This window comes from Schistocerca serialis, chromosome 8, assembly GCF_023864345.2.
Source record: "Schistocerca serialis cubense isolate TAMUIC-IGC-003099 chromosome 8, iqSchSeri2.2, whole genome shotgun sequence".
Classification (NCBI taxonomy): domain Eukaryota; kingdom Metazoa; phylum Arthropoda; class Insecta; order Orthoptera; family Acrididae; genus Schistocerca; species Schistocerca serialis.
The window spans coordinates 349,545,232-349,562,731 of record NC_064645.1 but is presented as its reverse complement, the minus strand read 5'-3'; the positions used below and the strand labels follow the sequence as shown (position 1 = coordinate 349,562,731).

Below are 17,500 nucleotides of genomic sequence, written 5' to 3'. Positions count from 1 at the left end.
CGTGGTACATCATCTCTTGCTGGCGGCCAGCCGTCAGCAGTCTCTAAGCGTTCCAAGGCTCAATTCAAGGCTAATGTGTATGACCCCAAATCGTTCCCCTCCCTGGCCACACCATGGGAGGAACGAAGGGCTATGAATGAGAGCGAAAGATACTCGCCCCGGTATCTCGTATGTACCAGAGCTGACGGGGAATCTTTTATGTCCGTGAAGCCTCAGTTCTTTGTAGAGCATTTAGAGGACAAGTTTGGGGAGGTGGAGGGCTTGTCTAAAATGCGCTCTGGGTCAGTGCTGATACAAACGGCATCCTCCGCCCAGTCCCGCAGATTACTTGCTTGTGACAAGTTGGGGGATGTTAACGTTTCTATTACGCCACATAAGAGTTTAAATATGGTCCAGGGTGTTATTTTCCATAGGGATCTCCTTTTGCAGTCTGATGACGAGCTGCGCGCCAATTTAGAACGTAGGGGTGTTCATTTCGTCCGGCGCGTTCATCGGGGTCCGAGGGACAATCAGGTTGCTACCGGTGCCTTCATCTTGGCCTTCGAGGGTGATACGTTACCGGAAAAGGTCAAGGTGATGGTCTACCGATGTGACGTCAAGCCCTATATCCCTCCCCCGATGCGGTGCTTCAAGTGCTGGAAGTTCGGCCATATGTCTTCCCGCTGCACTTCCAGCCTCACATGTCGAGATTGCGGACGCCCGTCTCATCCCGATACTCCATGTGCCCCGCCTCCCATCTGCGTCAACTGCGGGGAGCACAATTCACCTTGCTCGCCTGACTGCACAGTCTTTCAGAAAGAGCGCAAAATCATGGAATATAAGACCCTGGACCGGCTGACCTATACTGAGGCCAAACGGAAATATGACAGACTCCATCCTGTGAGAATGACATCTTCGTATGCAGCTGCTACAACAACTGTGCTAGCTCCATCAGTTGCGAGACTTCCAGCCAGCTCGATAAGCAGTACGACTCCTTCTGCCCCCTTGCCCGTGGGGGGCTCTCCCCAACCGGTTGCTCCTGCACCACCTACCTCAGGAGCAACCTCCTCCCACCCGTCGGGGACGTCCGTCCCCGCTTCTCAGCCGGAGAAGCGCCTAACTTCTTCGGCTACTCTCGCCCGTAAGAGTTCCCTTGGGACGCTCCCTTCCCAGGGTTCCCCCAGCGGGAAGGATGACGGCCACCAGTGGCATAAGTCCTCACCAGCAGCCGGGCGTAGCGCTTCACGATCCTCCTCTGTCCCGGAGACTGAATCGGTGAAGCCTTCCCAACCGGTGAAACCCAAGGTTCAGCGAGAGAAGTCCAAGAGAAAGACCTCTAAGGCTAAAGAACTTGCGGTGGCCCCAACCCCATCGCACCTTTCGCGCTCTGCGTCTGAGGATGAAGTCGAGATTCTAGCATCCGCTGAGGACCTTGATCTCGCTGGTCCCTCAGACGCCATGGATGCCTCTCGTCCGGGTACTGAATCGGTGGCAGTGAGTGAACAAGCGGCGTAAATTGCCTTCCCAGTCCTTTCACGCCTTTCTCAGCCATGGACAATACCATCCTCCAGTGGAACTGCGGCGGTTTTTTCCACCATTTAGCTGAGCTCCGCCAACTTCTCAGCCTTCGCCCTTTCTTCTGCATTGCTCTCCAGGAAACTTGGTTTCCGGCGATGCGAACCCCCGCCCTCCGTGGCTATCGGGGTTATTACAAGAACCGAGCAGCTTATGAAAGGGTGTCTGGTGGCGTCTGCATTTATGTCCTTCACACTCTGCACAGCGAGTCTGTCCCTCTCCAGACGCCTTTAGAGGCTGTCGCTGTACGCGTGTGGACGCCACAGGCTGTTACCGTCTGCAGTCTTTACATTCCACCGGATGGTGATGTCTCGCAGCATGTCCTGGCTGCACTGGTCGCCCAATTGCCGCCACCTTTCTTGCTATTGGGCGACTTCAACGCCCATAGCCCTCTGTGGGGTGGGTCAGTGGCAACAGGTCGAGGCGCCATCATTGAGCATTTATTGTCGCAGCTCGATCTCTCGCTGTTAAATGATGGTGCCTTCACACACTTCAGTGTGGCGCATGGCACCTACTCCGCCATTGACCTTTCAATCTGTAGCCATAGCCTCTTACCGTCTGTCCAATGGAGTGTGCATGACGACCTGTGTGGTAGTGACCATTTTCCGATCTTTTTGTCACTACCACAGCGCCACTCTTCTGGGCGCCCTAGCAGATGGGCTATGAATAGGGCTGACTGGGACTTGTTCTCCTCCACTGCCGCTTTTGAGCCTCTCTCTACCGATGACATTGATGCGGTGGTTCAATCGGTCACCACCGGCATCGTTACTGCCGCCGAATCTGCCATTCCCCATTCTTGTGGGTCCCCTCGGCGGAAGGCTGTGCCTTGGTGGTCGCCTGAGATCGCTGAAGCGATTAAAGATCGCCGGCGGGCGCTCCAGCGTCACAAGCGACACCCCTCCCTCGACCACCTTATCGCCTTCAAACGGCTGCGTGCGCGGGCCCGCCTCCTTATCCGCCAAGGCAAGAAGGAGTGCTGGGAGCGGTATGTGTCCACCATTGGCCTCCATGTCACTCCCTCGCAGGTCTGGGCCAAGATTCGACGCGTCTACGGCTATCGGCCACCTGCCAGCGTCCCTGCGCTCTCACTGAATGGAGCAGTATGTACTGACTCCGACGTCATTGCCAATCGCTTAGCAGAGCATTTTGCTATGAGTTCCGCTTCTGCGAATTACCCCCAGGCCTTCCGCTCCATTAAAGAGCGGATGGAACGTCGGAGCCTTTCGTTTCGCACCAACCACCCAGACTCTTACAATGCTCCATTTAGTGAGTGGGAATTTCGCAGTGCCCTCGCTGCTTGCCCTGATACCGCTCCTGGGCCAGATGGCATCCACTGTCAGATGCTGAAACACCTTTCAGTGGACTGCCAGCGGCGCCTTCTCGATCTTTACAACCGTCTTTGGGTCGAGGGGGAGTTTCCGTCGCAATGGCGGGAAGGCATTGTCATCCCCGTTTTGAAACCTGGAAAGAACCCTCTGGAGGTGGACAGCTACCGTCCCATTAGCCTCACCAACGTTCTTTGCAAGTTGCTTGAACGGATGGTGGGCCGGCGCTTGCATTGGGTACTGGAGTCTCGGGGCCTTCTGGCTCCGTCTCAGGGTGGGTTCCGTAAAGGCCGCTCCGCCACCGACAATCTGGTGAGCCTGGAGTCGGCCATCCGTACTGCCTTTTCCCGCCGTCAGCACCTGGTCGCTGTCTTTTTCGACATGCGGAAGGCGTACGATACGACGTGGCGTCATCACGTTCTTTCTACGCTCCATGGATGGGGTCTTCGGGGTCCTCTGCCGATTTTTATCCGCAATTTTCTGTCGTGTCGTACCTTCCGCGTGCAAGTCGCGGCCTCGTCTAGTTCCTCCCACGTCCAGGAGAACGGTGTGCCACAGGGCTCTGTTTTAAGTGTCTGTCTGTTTTTAGTAGCCATTAACGGGCTTGCTGCGGCCGTGGGAAATTCTGTCTCCGCTTCCCTGTATGCTGACGACTTCTGCCTTTATTACAGCTCTACTGGCATTGCAGCTGTTGAACGTCAGCTACAGGGCGCTATCCGTAAGGCGCAGTCTTGGGCTGTAGCGCATGGGTTTCAGTTTTCAGCAGCCAAGACCTGCGTTATGCATTTCTGCCGGTGCCGAACAGTCCATCCTGAGCCGCGGCTATATCTTGCCGACGAACACCTTGCTGTGGTGGAGACCCACAGGTTTTTGGGGGTGGTTTTCGATGCCCGGTTGACTTGGCTGCCTCATATCCGGCAGCTGAAACAGACGTGTTGGCGGCATCTAAACGCTCTGCGATGCTTGAGCAACACCCACTGGGGCGCCGACCGCTCTACACTGTTGCGGCTCTACCAGGCGTTAATCCAGTCCCGTCTGGATTATGGGAGCCTGGCTTATGGCTCAGCATCCCCATGTGCGTTACGGGTGCTGGACCCGATTCTCCACAGCGGGATACGCCTTGCCACTGGTGCTTTCCGCACCAGCCCTGTGGACAGCGTACTAGTGGAGGCAGGTGTACCTCCGCTGCGGTTCCGACGCCAACGTTTGCTGGCCGCTTATGCTGCCCATGTTCTAAGCTCGCCCGGGCATCCAAACTATCGTCTCCTGTTCCCGCGGTCGGTCGTCCGTATGCCAGAACGTCGGCCCCGGTCTGGTTGTACAATAGCGGTCCGCATCAAGGAGCTTCTCTCTGGGCTCCAGGGTTTCACTGTTCCACCTCCTTTCCGGGCTACTTTGCATACACCCCCATGGTGTGTTCGTCGCCCTAGCCTTCGGCTCGACTTGGCACAGGGCCCTAAGGACTCAGTCCCTCCAGAGGCCCTCCGCCGCCGCTTTTATTCTATCCTGGCCACGTATCAGGGCTCTGGTATTGTCTACACTGACGGTTCGATGGTTGCTGGTCGTGTCGGGTATGCGCTCACTCTAGGGGACCGTTCCGAACAACGTTCCTTGCCGGATGGCTGCAGCGTTTACACTGCTGAACTGGTCGCCATCTTTCGTGCCCTAGAGTATATCCGCTCCTGCTCAGGTGAGTCCTTCGTTATCTGTAGCGATTCCCTGAGCGGTTTACGAGCTCTCGACCAGTGTTTCCCTCGTTCTCGTTTGGTGATGGCAATCCACGAGTCTCTGCATACTCTCGCCTGTTGCGGCCGCTCTGTGGTCTTTGTGTGGACCCCCGGTCATGTCGGTATCCCAGGTAACGAACATGTTGACCGCCTGGCGAAAGAGGCCACCAGCAAGCCATCTCTGGACCTTGGCCTCCCTGAGACTGATTTGCGGGCAGTCTTCCGCCGCAAAATCTTGGCGCTATGGGACGAGGAATGGCGCCAACTGACACTGTCCAATAAACTCCGTGCTGTCAAGGAGACGACGGCTGTGTGGCGGTCATCCCTGCGAGCCACTCGCAGGGACTCGGTAGTTCTTTGCCGGCTCCGCATTGGCCACTCCCGGCTGACACACAGTTATTTACTGCGCCGGGAGGACCCTCCTGTATGTCGCTGCGGGGCGGCTTTGACAGTGGCCCACATTCTGTTGGCCTGCCCCCTTTTAGCTGTGGTCAGGCAGACATTTGCGCTGCCTGATACGCTCCCTGCCCTTTTAACAGACGACTCCGCTATGGCTGACTTAGTTTTAATTTTTATTCGGGCAGGGGGATTTTATCATTTAATCTGAGTGTTTCTGTTTTATTTTTTTTGTTTTGTGTTGATTCTGGCCTTTGGCCTATGATTTTACACTGATTTTTTAATGTGTTTCTAAGTGGTTGGCTTTTCCTTTTTTATTTCTATGGTCGGCCAACCACCGTCACACTCTGTGTGGTTTTAGTTCGTTTTGTCTTGTCCTTGTCTGTTTCTCTTGTTCTGTATCGTCTGTGATCTCTTCTGTTCCTTGTTTTTATTCTCTGTGGGTGTTCTTTGTCTTTGGAACAAGGGACCGATGACCATAGCAGTCTGGTCCCTTTAACCCCCCAACCAACCAACCAACCAACACAACATTGGCGTTAGTTTTGAGAAGCACGTGTGGTTCCGCACGCGGCGCACGGCTACTGCGAGCCGTACAGGTAGCGTGTTGCGCGACACGACACGCACATCGAAAGACATGCAGTCTAGTCGGTAATGATCCTTCCGCAGGTTCACCTACGGAAACCTTGTTACGACTTTTACTTCCTCTAAATGATCAAGTTTGGTCATCTTTCCGGTAGCATCGGCAACGACAGAGTCAATGCCGCGTACCAGTCCGAAGACCTCACTAAATCATTCAATCGGTAGTAGCGACGGGCGGTGTGTACAAAGGGCAGGGACGTAATCAACGCGAGCTTATGACTCGCGCTTACTGGGAATTCCTCGTTCATGGGGAACAATTGCAAGCCCCAATCCCTAGCACGAAGGAGGTTCAGCGGGTTACCCCGACCTTTCGGCCTAGGAAGACACGCTGATTCCTTCAGTGTAGCGCGCGTGCGGCCCAGAACATCTAAGGGCATCACAGACCTGTTATTGCTCAATCTCGTGCGGCTAGAAGCCGCCTGTCCCTCTAAGAAGAAAAGTAATCGCTGACAGCATGAAGGATGTCACGCGACTAGTTAGCAGGCTAGAGTCTCGTTCGTTATCGGAATTAACCAGACAAATCGCTCCACCAACTAAGAACGGCCATGCACCACCACCCACCGAATCAAGAAAGAGCTATCAATCTGTCAATCCTTCCGGTGTCCGGGCCTGGTGAGGTTTCCCGTGTTGAGTCAAATTAAGCCGCAGGCTCCACTCCTGGTGGTGCCCTTCCGTCAATTCCTTTAAGTTTCAGCTTTGCAACCATACTTCCCCCGGAACCCAAAAGCTTTGGTTTCCCGGAGGCTGCCCGCCGAGTCATCGGAGGAACTGCGGCGGATCGCTGGCTGGCATCGTTTATGGTTAGAACTAGGGCGGTATCTGATCGCCTTCGAACCTCTAACTTTCGTTCTTGATTAATGAAAACATACTTGGCAAATGCTTTCGCTTCTGTTCGTCTTGCGACGATCCAAGAATTTCACCTCTAACGTCGCAATACGAATGCCCCCGCCTGTCCCTATTAATCATTACCTCGGGTTCCGAAAACCAACAAAATAGAACCGAGGTCCTATTCCATTATTCCATGCACACAGTATTCAGGCGGGCTTGCCTGCTTTAAGCACTCTAATTTGTTCAAAGTAAACGTGCCGGCCCACCGAGACACTCACTCAAGAGCACCCTGGTAGGATTGCAACGGGGTCCGCCTCGGGACGCATGAGCACGCACGAGGCGCGTCGCACGCTTTCGGCTCGCCCCACCGGCAGGACGTCCCACGATACATGCCAGTTAAACACCGACGGGCGGTGAACCAACAGCGTGGGACACAAATCCAACTACGAGCTTTTTAACCGCAACAACTTTAATATACGCTATTGGAGCTGGAATTACCGCGGCTGCTGGCACCAGACTTGCCCTCCAATAGATACTCGTTAAAGGATTTAAAGTGTACTCATTCCGATTACGGGGCCTCGGATGAGTCCCGTATCGTTATTTTTCGTCACTACCTCCCCGTGCCGGGAGTGGGTAATTTGCGCGCCTGCTGCCTTCCTTGGATGTGGTAGCCGTTTCTCAGGCTCCCTCTCCGGAATCGAACCCTGATTCCCCGTTACCTGTTACAACCATGGTAGGCGCAGAACCTACCATCGACAGTTGATAAGGCAGACATTTGAAAGATGCGTCGCCGGTACGAGGACCGTGCGATCAGCCCAAAGTTATTCAGAGTCACCAAGGCAAACGGACCGGACGAGCCGACCGATTGGTTTTGATCTAATAAAAGCGTCCCTTCCATCTCTGGTCGGGACTCTGTTTTTTTTTTTTTTTTTTTTTTTTTTTAAATCTTTATTAAAATCCCAATATCATACATAATTAACCCACCACCTAAAAAACATTAGTGGGTCGAATTTTGCTATAAATTACATTTCAGCAGCATATACCTTTATCTATTATATTCTGTTACTATTATTAGCTACAGGAAGTTAGTTCAATCTACAGGTAACTACATTATCTACAGGTATCTATGTGGATTACTGTTAGGCTATCAACTCTAAGCTACTTTGCTACTGATATCTGCATCCTGCAGCGTTACAGGTGTGCCAGTATATAATATAAACCTACTATTTTATGGCCATGCCCACCGAGCTAACCCCAGTGGGCGTGCCCCTGGCACCGGGCTGGCCTTCCGACAATCGCTGCAGGTCAAAAAACAGAAACAAAAATTTCCTACACTCTACTCCTACAACCATAGTATATTATTGTTATTATTTGTCGTAATTAGTGTGCTATAGTCTAGTCGGTATGGTCACACCCTCCCCCTAATCCTGGATGCGTCGGATCCCGATCGTTGTTGACGATCGGCCAGTACGCACCCCGGCGGAATGGGATGATGCGTTATGTCTAGAGAAATTGTGATCCTACCTACTCAATCTCCCTTCTGTATTCCCTTAGGACCTTGGCGGAAACCTCGCTAGCCAGTTTATCAATGATAGTGAAGGTGGTAGCGTCCCTAATGAGATGGAAGGTGTCTGTATTAGGTAGTGAATTTCGTAAATCCCGTGCTACGTCGTCGAAAAGCGGACACTCATAGACCACATGGTCCGGTGTGCCCAGTTCAGCACCACAGTCACACGATGGTGTCGCTCTTTTCCCGAACCGGCAAAGATATGCCGGGTACGGGCCATGCCCAGTGAGGAAGTGCAGCAGTCCCTTACTTGGCTGGAAGTGTTTCATCTGTAGTCTTTCCTGTATATTTGGTAATAGTTGGTATGTTCTTCTTCCGGTCTCTTCCCCATCCCAAATTTCCTGCCAAAGTTCCATTCCCCTTCTTCTAATTGTAATTTTGTCCCCCACTCTGACTCCCATTATATCCATTGTTTTTTCTATTCTCCCCTTTTTTACCCAATACCATGCAGCCTGCTCCCTGATTTTTACATCCAGGGGGCATAGGCCCATGAGTACTAGTAATGCTCCCCCTGGAGATGTTCTATATGCCCCCACTGAACGAAGTATCATGTTTCGCTGCACCCTCCGCACGGCCATGGCAGGAACGACCCTCGTGAGCCTGTGGGCCCAGACCCCGGACCCGTAGCCCACGATGGAAACCAGGATGGTGTTATGATACAATTTGATGAGACTTGGTGGAAGATGAAAACGTCTATGGCCAATGTTTATGAGATTATTTAGCACCTCTAAAGCCCTGTGTGTAGTTGCCTCGATATGCCTGCCAAAACTCCATTTTTCATCTAATATTAGCCCTAAGTATCTAGCTTCTCGACGACGTATAACTGGCGTGCCATCCATCCTAACTGTAGGGTTTCTGACCAATTGGCCCTTTAAGAGTAGATAAGTGGATTTGTTTGGTGCTATTTTTTGCTTTGTTTTGTGGCACCATTGTGAAAGTTGTGTCATGGTTCTCTCTATCTTTGGTTCTAGTTCCTCTCGGCTCCGGCCGCCAACCAACAGGAGGAGGTCATCCGCGTAAGCTATCACCTCTAGCACATCTGCACAGCTCTCCAAGGTCTCAAGAAGAGGCTCCATATTGACATCCCAAAAGAGTGGCCCCAGGACAGAGCCCTGTGGACACCCCTTTGTTATCTTTTTGCCCACTCTACCGCTAGGGGATGATAGCCAGACCTCCCTGTCCTCACAATAGCTCCTAAGACAGCCATATAGCGGCCCTGGGCACTCCTTCTCTCGCAAGCGAGAGAAAAGCGAAGGCCACCACAGGTTGTCAAAGGCGCCACTGATGTCCACCATGATGCCAACTATATACTTATGTGTGGATGACCCGCAGACCTCAGCCGCCATGGCGATTGCGTCAGACGCAGAACGCCCCGGCCTAAAGCCGAACTGCCTGCTGCTCATTCCACAAAGCACTCGGTGTGCCATCAGCCTGTCAGCCAGTAGCCTCTCTAGCAATTTTCCCAACAGATCCAACAGACAAATGGGTCTGTAGGACTTGACCTCCTTTGGGTCCTTATCCAGTCCCTTTTTTATAATTACTACATTTGCTTGTTTCCAGATGGTAGGAAACCTTTTGAGGCTTAGGGCCTCATTGTAGATTCTTGCCAGAGGTGCTACCAGTTGAGGAGCGAGGTATTGTACCACCTCCGCTATAATGCCGTCTGGTCCTGGGGCCTTTCCTCTCTTAAGTGCTTTAATGTGCTCCGCCACCTCGTTCTCCGAAAAAGGGTACACCAAGGTGTTGTTTTGGTACTCTTCTACCTGGGCTTGCCTAATTAGGCCTTGTTCTTCTGTGTCCTCAGTTTCCACGTCATCCGGAAGTAGGGACCGGAGAAGGACTTCAGCAGTTTCCTGCCATGTCCCAGTCATCCGATTCCCATCCCGGATGGTAGATAGTACCATAGGTGACCTAATTTTTTCCCTGACTATTTTATATGGAATGCCCCAGGGATCTATAGCCAATTGGCTTTGGACGTACTTCTCCCAACTTACCAGCCTTACCCTTTTGAGCTCCCTCTGGAACTCCTCCTTGGCATTCCTATAGACTTCCAGCCATCTCTGTTTTTCTTCCCAGACGACACTTCGCTGATAGTACCTCCTCGCCCTCCTAACCGACTGACGCAACTGCCCTAGTTCAGCTGACCATGGTGCCGGGGAGGCCGCGACAGCCCTCCTCCTAGTTGGTACTGCAGCCTTTACCGCTCTTGTGATGGCACTAACCAGCTCCACAGCATGCCTGTCGACGTCTTCATCACCCTCCGGCCATATCGGTAGAACAAACTCTCTTGCAAGGCGCTCCCAATCAGTTTTATTATAGTTTAGCTGAAACTCCCACCCTATGTCCCAGTGGCATTCCCTATCTGTAAGCTCAAACGTTATTAAATTATGGTCACTCGTTGTTATTTGGTCTCTTACTTTCCAATTATTCAAATGTCCAGCAAAATTTGGTGATACTAATGTTATGTCTATGTTAGTTCCTCCTCCTCCACCGCCTGTGTAGGTGGGGGGATTCCCGGCTCTATTAGCGACCAAGTATTGTAGTGACATTACTGTCTCCTCCATCTTCTCCCCTCTGCCGTCCCGGGTGCCACTGTACCACAGGGGGGATTTCGCATTGACATCTGCCACCACCACTATCTTTCTACCTCTTAACGCTGCTGTTACTCTTGATAGATGGTCTAAATAGGCCTCGATGTCCTCGCCATATTGGAAGTACATATTGACTAAGTGAATGACCCCGACTGGAGTCTGGAGTTCAGTCACGATACAGTGTTCGTTTGAGAAATGAGCCAACACTGTGACTCGTATGGCTTTATTTAAAACTATAGTGGTGGCTTTAGGATCATCTCCAAAAGATACTATTTGCCAGCTGACACTGGCGAAAGCTATGTTCCCCGCAAGAGAGTATGGCTCCTGCAGACAGAGTACATCAAGACTCATCTCCTCCACTACCCTCCGTAGCTCCTGCATGACCAATCGGCTGTTATGTGCATTAAGTTGTCCTATTTGTAACTTAATCATCATGGGAAGTACGTGTGTACGTATTGTTCTGGAAAGGTCTTTCTCCAGTCAAAAGCTATCCTTCCATTGGCTAGAACAGCCTGCTTATAAATTTCATCTAAATCGAATTTTTCGTTCCTCCTTTGGAAAACCTTCTGAACAAGGTCACGCAGGGCGCCGAAGTCAGTGGGGAGATTCATGGTCTTTAACTGTATCCTATCAACAGCCTCCATGGCCGAGAAGGTGACTTTACGTCCGTACTGGTGTCCCACCCTCACTATATGCCTTAATGCTGTGGTCAGGACAGCCGGCTCCTCCAGACGCGAAAGTTGCAAAGCGTGTTCTAAATTTGGGTAGATCCTGATGGGGTCCACCTCTAAACGTTTAACTAGCGGTTGGTCACAGGTATGGGTAACTACTGTACTACTAATTGCATTGACTTGGACTGGTCCTACAGATGTGAAGTTACTTTTAATTTGGCCCGCTATTGCAGGACGCCTGACTGTGGGTGCCCGATCTTCTGGCGGTCTCGAGTTCCGGGAGGAGGGGAGAGCGATTGCTTCCCTTTCACACGGATCTGTCTGGATGGATACATCTACCATTTTTTCTGCTTTTCTTTCTTTAATGAAGGTTAAAAATTGCCTGAATTTGACAGCCCTAGCCGCGTCCCTACGCCTCTTCCCCGGAGACTTCCTTTTTGGCATCCTGCGCACAACTGCGGTTTCAGCCATAGTCAATCCTTGAAATTAACCTTTGCTCCAGCATCCTGTAAGTTGGGCAATTCCTACCTGAGGCATTGCAGGTCTTCTTGCCTCTCTTTGTACATGGGATACAGATTCCGGATTTTGTACAATTTTTTCTTATGTGATCTTCTGCTCCACATCTGGAGCAAGCCGGCTTCCTGTCACAGTACTTGTGGATATGATCTAAATCTCCACAATTGTGGCAGCGAGGCACCACCAAGTAGTCCCTAACGTTAATAGCATGAAACCCAACGTATATCCTTCCCATAGATGTGAGCTTTTTCCACATAGATCCTGTAACTTCTGCTACGTGATGCACTGTCTGCCTGTCTCGTGGTCCTGTCTTAAATTTTAATTTGAATTCATTTGTAAATTGATCATTAGTCATGTCATCGAAATTCTGATTCTTTATCGTGTTACACAGTTCATTGTTATCCATCGTAACCGGTACATCGTACATTATTACGAGTGGATTCCTTTTCTTTGGGGGTTCACACTTGACTGCCTTGCACAAATTTTGATTATTAAGAATTTTATTTTTATCTTCTTCAGTCGCCACGACCACAATCACTACATTTTTAGTTGCCCTTACTTTATTAACTTTTATCTTATCCTTCACTGGGTTAATAACAGTCGTGAAAATCTCCTGAACCTTCTTTGTGTCTTGGCCAGGCAGGGGTCTTAAAAAGACCGCCGTGTCCGGCTTTTGTGCCACTTTCGCTATCGTCTCTCTCGTTGTCTGGGACTTGGGTGCAGCCTGAGCTACTACACCTGCCCATGTCCTAGCCGGTTGTCTCCTAAGGGTGAAGTTTTCCCGTTGCAGCTCCACCACTCGCCCCTCAAGCCTTGCATGAGCAATCGCCCAGGAGGCAAGTTCATTTTTTATGGCCAAGATCGCGGTTTGACTGATCTTACCATTCTTAACGTTGGACTCCAACAGCTGTGTAATTCTGTTGTGTCTCTCCGTAACACTTTCGTCAATATCCTGCATTTGCCCCGATGGGTCGGGAACAGAAAGCATCGAAGCTCTCGCGGAAGCACACGATTCACTTGTCTCAGGTTCAGCCATGATTGACAAGTGAAGAAAAAAGGGGTTGGGAGCCCGTCTCTAACCCCGGACCGGCTCCTCTGGCATGGGGGGGGACTAAGATGCAGCTCGCCCACCAACCTTGTCCCTAGGCCAAGGGCACCTCTGAGCCGCCGAGTTCAGCACACCGTTGCCAGTGTCCTGGTCCCCTTCAGTGGCCCCGTCACCGACGATTTCTCCCAGTGTTCCTCGGCAAGTGCACCCCGCACTCCGGAGAAGCGGATGCACTTCTCGCCCTTCGCCGCCTACTAGCCCGAGCTCCCACCTACAGGCCAAGGACCCGCTCCTACTCAGGTGGCGGGCCGGTCACCCAGTCGTTCGACGGTCTGGACCCAGCTAACCTGGCCCAGGCGATGTCACCACCCCCTGGGTTTGGCAGAACACGCCCCGGTTTACCACGGGCGCGGCGAAGTGCACTTGCCGACTCGCGCCGAGGTCCCACGCCGACAAACGACGTCGCTGGCATGCAGAGCACCAGCTGGTCTTGTGCTCTGCGAGTTGAGGGACAGATGGTTAGTCCCTCAGACACAGCTCCCCCTGTGCCACGCACCCTTCGCTTTCGCCTTGGGTTGGGGGCGTTTAACGTCCTGCCGTGACGGGAGTTTAACGTCCTTCCTTGACACAACGACAACCCTCACCGTTCCACAGCCCGGAGGTGTTATGAGAGTGATGATGTGATAAAATGATGGTATGGCCCGGGTCTTATGTTGTGGAGTTTGACATCATCGAGACGGTGCGGCACTCAAACCCGAGTTACGTTCCCCGGAGGGCCTCCACACGTACTGGGGGATCATGGCCGACCATGTCTCACCCACCGCTTTTGATAATTCACGGTGGGCCAGTGTGGTTCAGTGAGGATTGCACCCAGTTAAGGGCTAGCCGTTTAACGTCATGCATGGACGGCCCTTCCCGTGTTAGCTTCACCCCATCTAAGGGGGTTACTGAGCGCCGGGGCCACGTCAAGGCCACGGGATAGGACATTACGGTCCCCGCCCCACTCAGGTTCCTCTGAGCCACAGAGCACTTCAGACAGTCTGAAGATTTCCGGGAATCAGAGGGTCTCCTGGCGGTTTTAACCCAGTTTCGGAAGGCAACACACCTTCCCCAGGTGGCGCCACGCAGACCGCTTTCCCGTGCGTCGGGACTCTGTTTGCATGTATTAGCTCTAGAATTACCACAGTTATCCAAGTAACGTGGGTACGATCTAAGGAACCATAACTGATTTAATGAGCCATTCGCGGTTTCACCTTAATGCGGCTTGTACTGAGACATGCATGGCTTAATCTTTGAGACAAGCATATGACTACTGGCAGGATCAACCAGGGAGCTGCGTCAACTAGAGCTGAGCAGCCGGCCGCCCGGGAGTGTGTCCCGGGGGCCCGCGCGAACACGCAAGCGTCCACTCAATTATTCTGCAAACAGGAGGAGGCTGAGCTCCCCTGCACAATACACCTCGAAACCCTCTCAGGTCCCGGCGGCGCGCAGCGCCGTCCTAAGTACTTGGTCGGGTTCGAGAGAGGCGCAATCGCCCGGAGTTTGGCGAGTAGACGCTTTAGGTGCGACCACCCGTGCTCCCAACTGAGCTTGCCGCTGCCGACAGAGGCCCGGGAGCGTGCTGTCGTGGCATTGCCGGCGGGAGACAACACGCGCCACCTACGGTGACCGGCAGCTCCAACGCCAGCGCCACAGAAGGACAAAAGCCCCACTTGGGTGCCGAAGCGAACTCTCCCAGCACAGCGCACGCGCCAACACGTCCGCACAGCTGCGATACAAACCACCTGCGAGAACCGCAGAGGCGACCGAGCAGCAGACGGCGTCGCGGCGCCGAGCGCCGGGCGGCGGCGAATCCTCAGCGCACAGTCCTCAATCGGACCAGCACACTGCAGATGTCCACCTCGCTTCGCACCGGGCCCGCGAGGACCTACTTTGGCCGCACGGCGCTGCGTGCAGGGTGCGCCGGCGCGCAGCTGCGCCGCCTGCCGCCTCCGTCGGCCGGCGCGCCTGCCACTGGCCGCCCCCACCAGCCGGCTGTAGCGCGTGCGCCCACGCACCGCGCGGCCAGCACGCCGGGAGGCCCCCCCTCACCGGCCGGGGCCGGTCCCACCCAGCCACCGCCGCGTATCGCTTCACACCCAGATGCCATTCACGTTCGTGGGCATGGTGGGTATCGCTGAAACAACCGGTTGGTAGCTCAACCGATCGTCGCCATCACTGATTCACCTCTAGCGAGAACAACCGCACCACAACGGTTTACCAGTTGTTCATTTGCGTAACGTCACCAGCAAACGTAGAAGTCCATCGCCATTTGCAAATTCAACGATTGTTGCATGCCTGTGTCAGGTGTCACGACACACTATGTCTGCCCACATACACGCAACAACATGTGCACGCTTCGCGAACACGTGGAAGGTGGCCCCCGTACGTATGCGATGTCCATTGCGCGAACGACTGTCAACCGGCCTCTGTCGCATGTCGCAGATGTGGAATGCAGTGCACCATGCTGTCACGGTGTGTGAGAAGAGACGACTACGTCTGACAACACGCGCCACTACATCAACAGACGGCTCATGCTGATCGCCATCCAGGGCATACCACACTGCAATCCGGCTCTTATAGGGAGACGACACGTAGCTGAGTGCACAACAGTTGGACCGCATGGTTCGCCGTTGTTGGCGCAGTCGTTGTACGGTCACATGTACCACGATGTATCATTCAGTACATGAGGACCAATGTGCAGTACAGTGTGTGATTTGGACGTACAACATCAGCAGACAGTTGACACAGGCCGTACCACAGCGTAGGCTAAGTGCTTCGCCATGCGAATGCCAATGAACAACTGCGAAGGGCATTGAGCATGTACGTCCTGCTGCCATCCACATTACAGTGTATCGCTGCAGGGTGTTTAACATGAAGCGATACACTGGGGACCGGGCAGTGCGAGTAGCAAACTATATTGCGGGGGTTGCAGTTAGGCAACACTACACTAATTTAACGCGTCGTATGACAATTACAGAGCAGGTTAAGGCCCAACGTGTGTTGGGTTAAGGCCCAACGTGTGTTGGGTTAAGGCCCAACGTGGGTTGGGTTAAGGCCCAACGTGGGTTGGGTTAAGGCCCAACGTGTGTTGGGTTAAGGCCCAACGTGGGTTGGGTTAAGGCCCAACGTGTGTTGGGTTAAGGCCCAACGTGGGTTGGGTTAAGGCCCAACGTGTGTTGGGTTAAGGCCCAACGTGGGTTGGGTTAAGGCCCAACGTGGGTTGGGTTAAGGCCCAACGTGGGTTGGGTTAAGGCCCAAAGTGGGTTGGGTTAAGGCCCAACGTGGGTTGGGTTAAGGCCCAACGTGGGTTGGGTTAAGGCCCAACGTGGGTTGGGTTAAGGCCCAACGTGGGTTGGGTTAAGGCCCAACGTGGGTTGGGTTAAGGTCCAACGTGGGTTGGGTTAAGGCCCAACGTGGGTTGGGTTAAGGCCCAATGTGGGTTGGGTTAAGGCGCAACGTGGGTTGGGTTAAGGCACAATATAGGTTAGGTTAAGGCACAATATAGGTTAGGTTAAGGCACAATATAGGTTAGGTTAAGGCACAATATAGGTTAGGTTAAGGCACAATATGGGTTAGGTTAAGGCACAATATGGGTTAGGTTAAGGCACAATATGGGTTAGGTTAAGGCACAATATGGGTTAGGTTAAGGCACAATATGGGTTAGGTTAAGGTACAATATGGGTTAGGTTAAGGTACAATATGGGTTAGGTTAAGGTACAATATGGGTTAGGTTAAGGTACAATATGGGTTAGGTTAAGGTACAATATGGGTTAGGTTAAGGTACAATATGGGTTAGGTTAAGGTACAATATGGGTTAGGTTAAGGTACAATATGGGTTAGGTTAAGGTACAATATGGGTTAGGTTAAGGTACAATATGGGTTAGGTTAAGGTACAATATGGGTTAGGTTAAGGCACAATATGGGTTAGATTAAGGCACAATATAGGTTAGGTTAAGGCACAATATAATTTAGGTTAAGGCACAATATAATTTAGGTTAAGGCACAGTATAGGTTAGGTTAAGGTACAATATGGGTTAGGTTAAGGTACACATTGTTGTAAGGAAAGGTGTTTTGGGGCGGGGGGGGGCGGCCGGTTTGTTGATTGTGATTATAGTAAGTGGATGCCTGCGGCATCATCTGATTTGCCACGTCAGGGTGCATGACAGGCGGCGCTCTGATTCCATGCTTGTGGCAGACCTGTGTCTTTCATTCCTGCCATTGTTTGTGTGCTGTGACAGGAGGCAGTATTGTGATGTTGGGTGCACCCCTGTGTAGGACATGTGTGGGTGTTGGTGGCTTTCTGAGCAATGGTGTTTGTCGGAAGGGTGGGATATTCTGTTTTCCGAGTGGACCTCCCGGTCTGGTTTTGATAGTGTGGATTGTCTAATGTGGCAGAGAGGATGCACTGGGTGTTGTTCCATGCTGGTGCTTACATATTGTCTGTGTGCCTGTTACAGGCAGAGGGTATTGCGTGATAAGAGTGTCTGGCTGACGTGTGGTTGTGATTGTGAGCAGCGTCTTTCAGCATGTATACGGACAGTTGTATATATTATCTGTATTCTGATGGCTCTATCTATTACTAATCAGCGCCGTGTA

The 17,500-nt window shown here is 52.5% G+C and overlaps 1 long non-coding RNA gene across 1 annotated transcript in view; it reads right to left on the bottom strand.

Moving 5' to 3' along the window:
* LOC126416091 (uncharacterized) overlaps positions 1–17,500 on the bottom strand; it is a 40,052-nt gene that overhangs the window by 19,704 nt on the left and 2,848 nt on the right. The window lies entirely within an intron of this gene.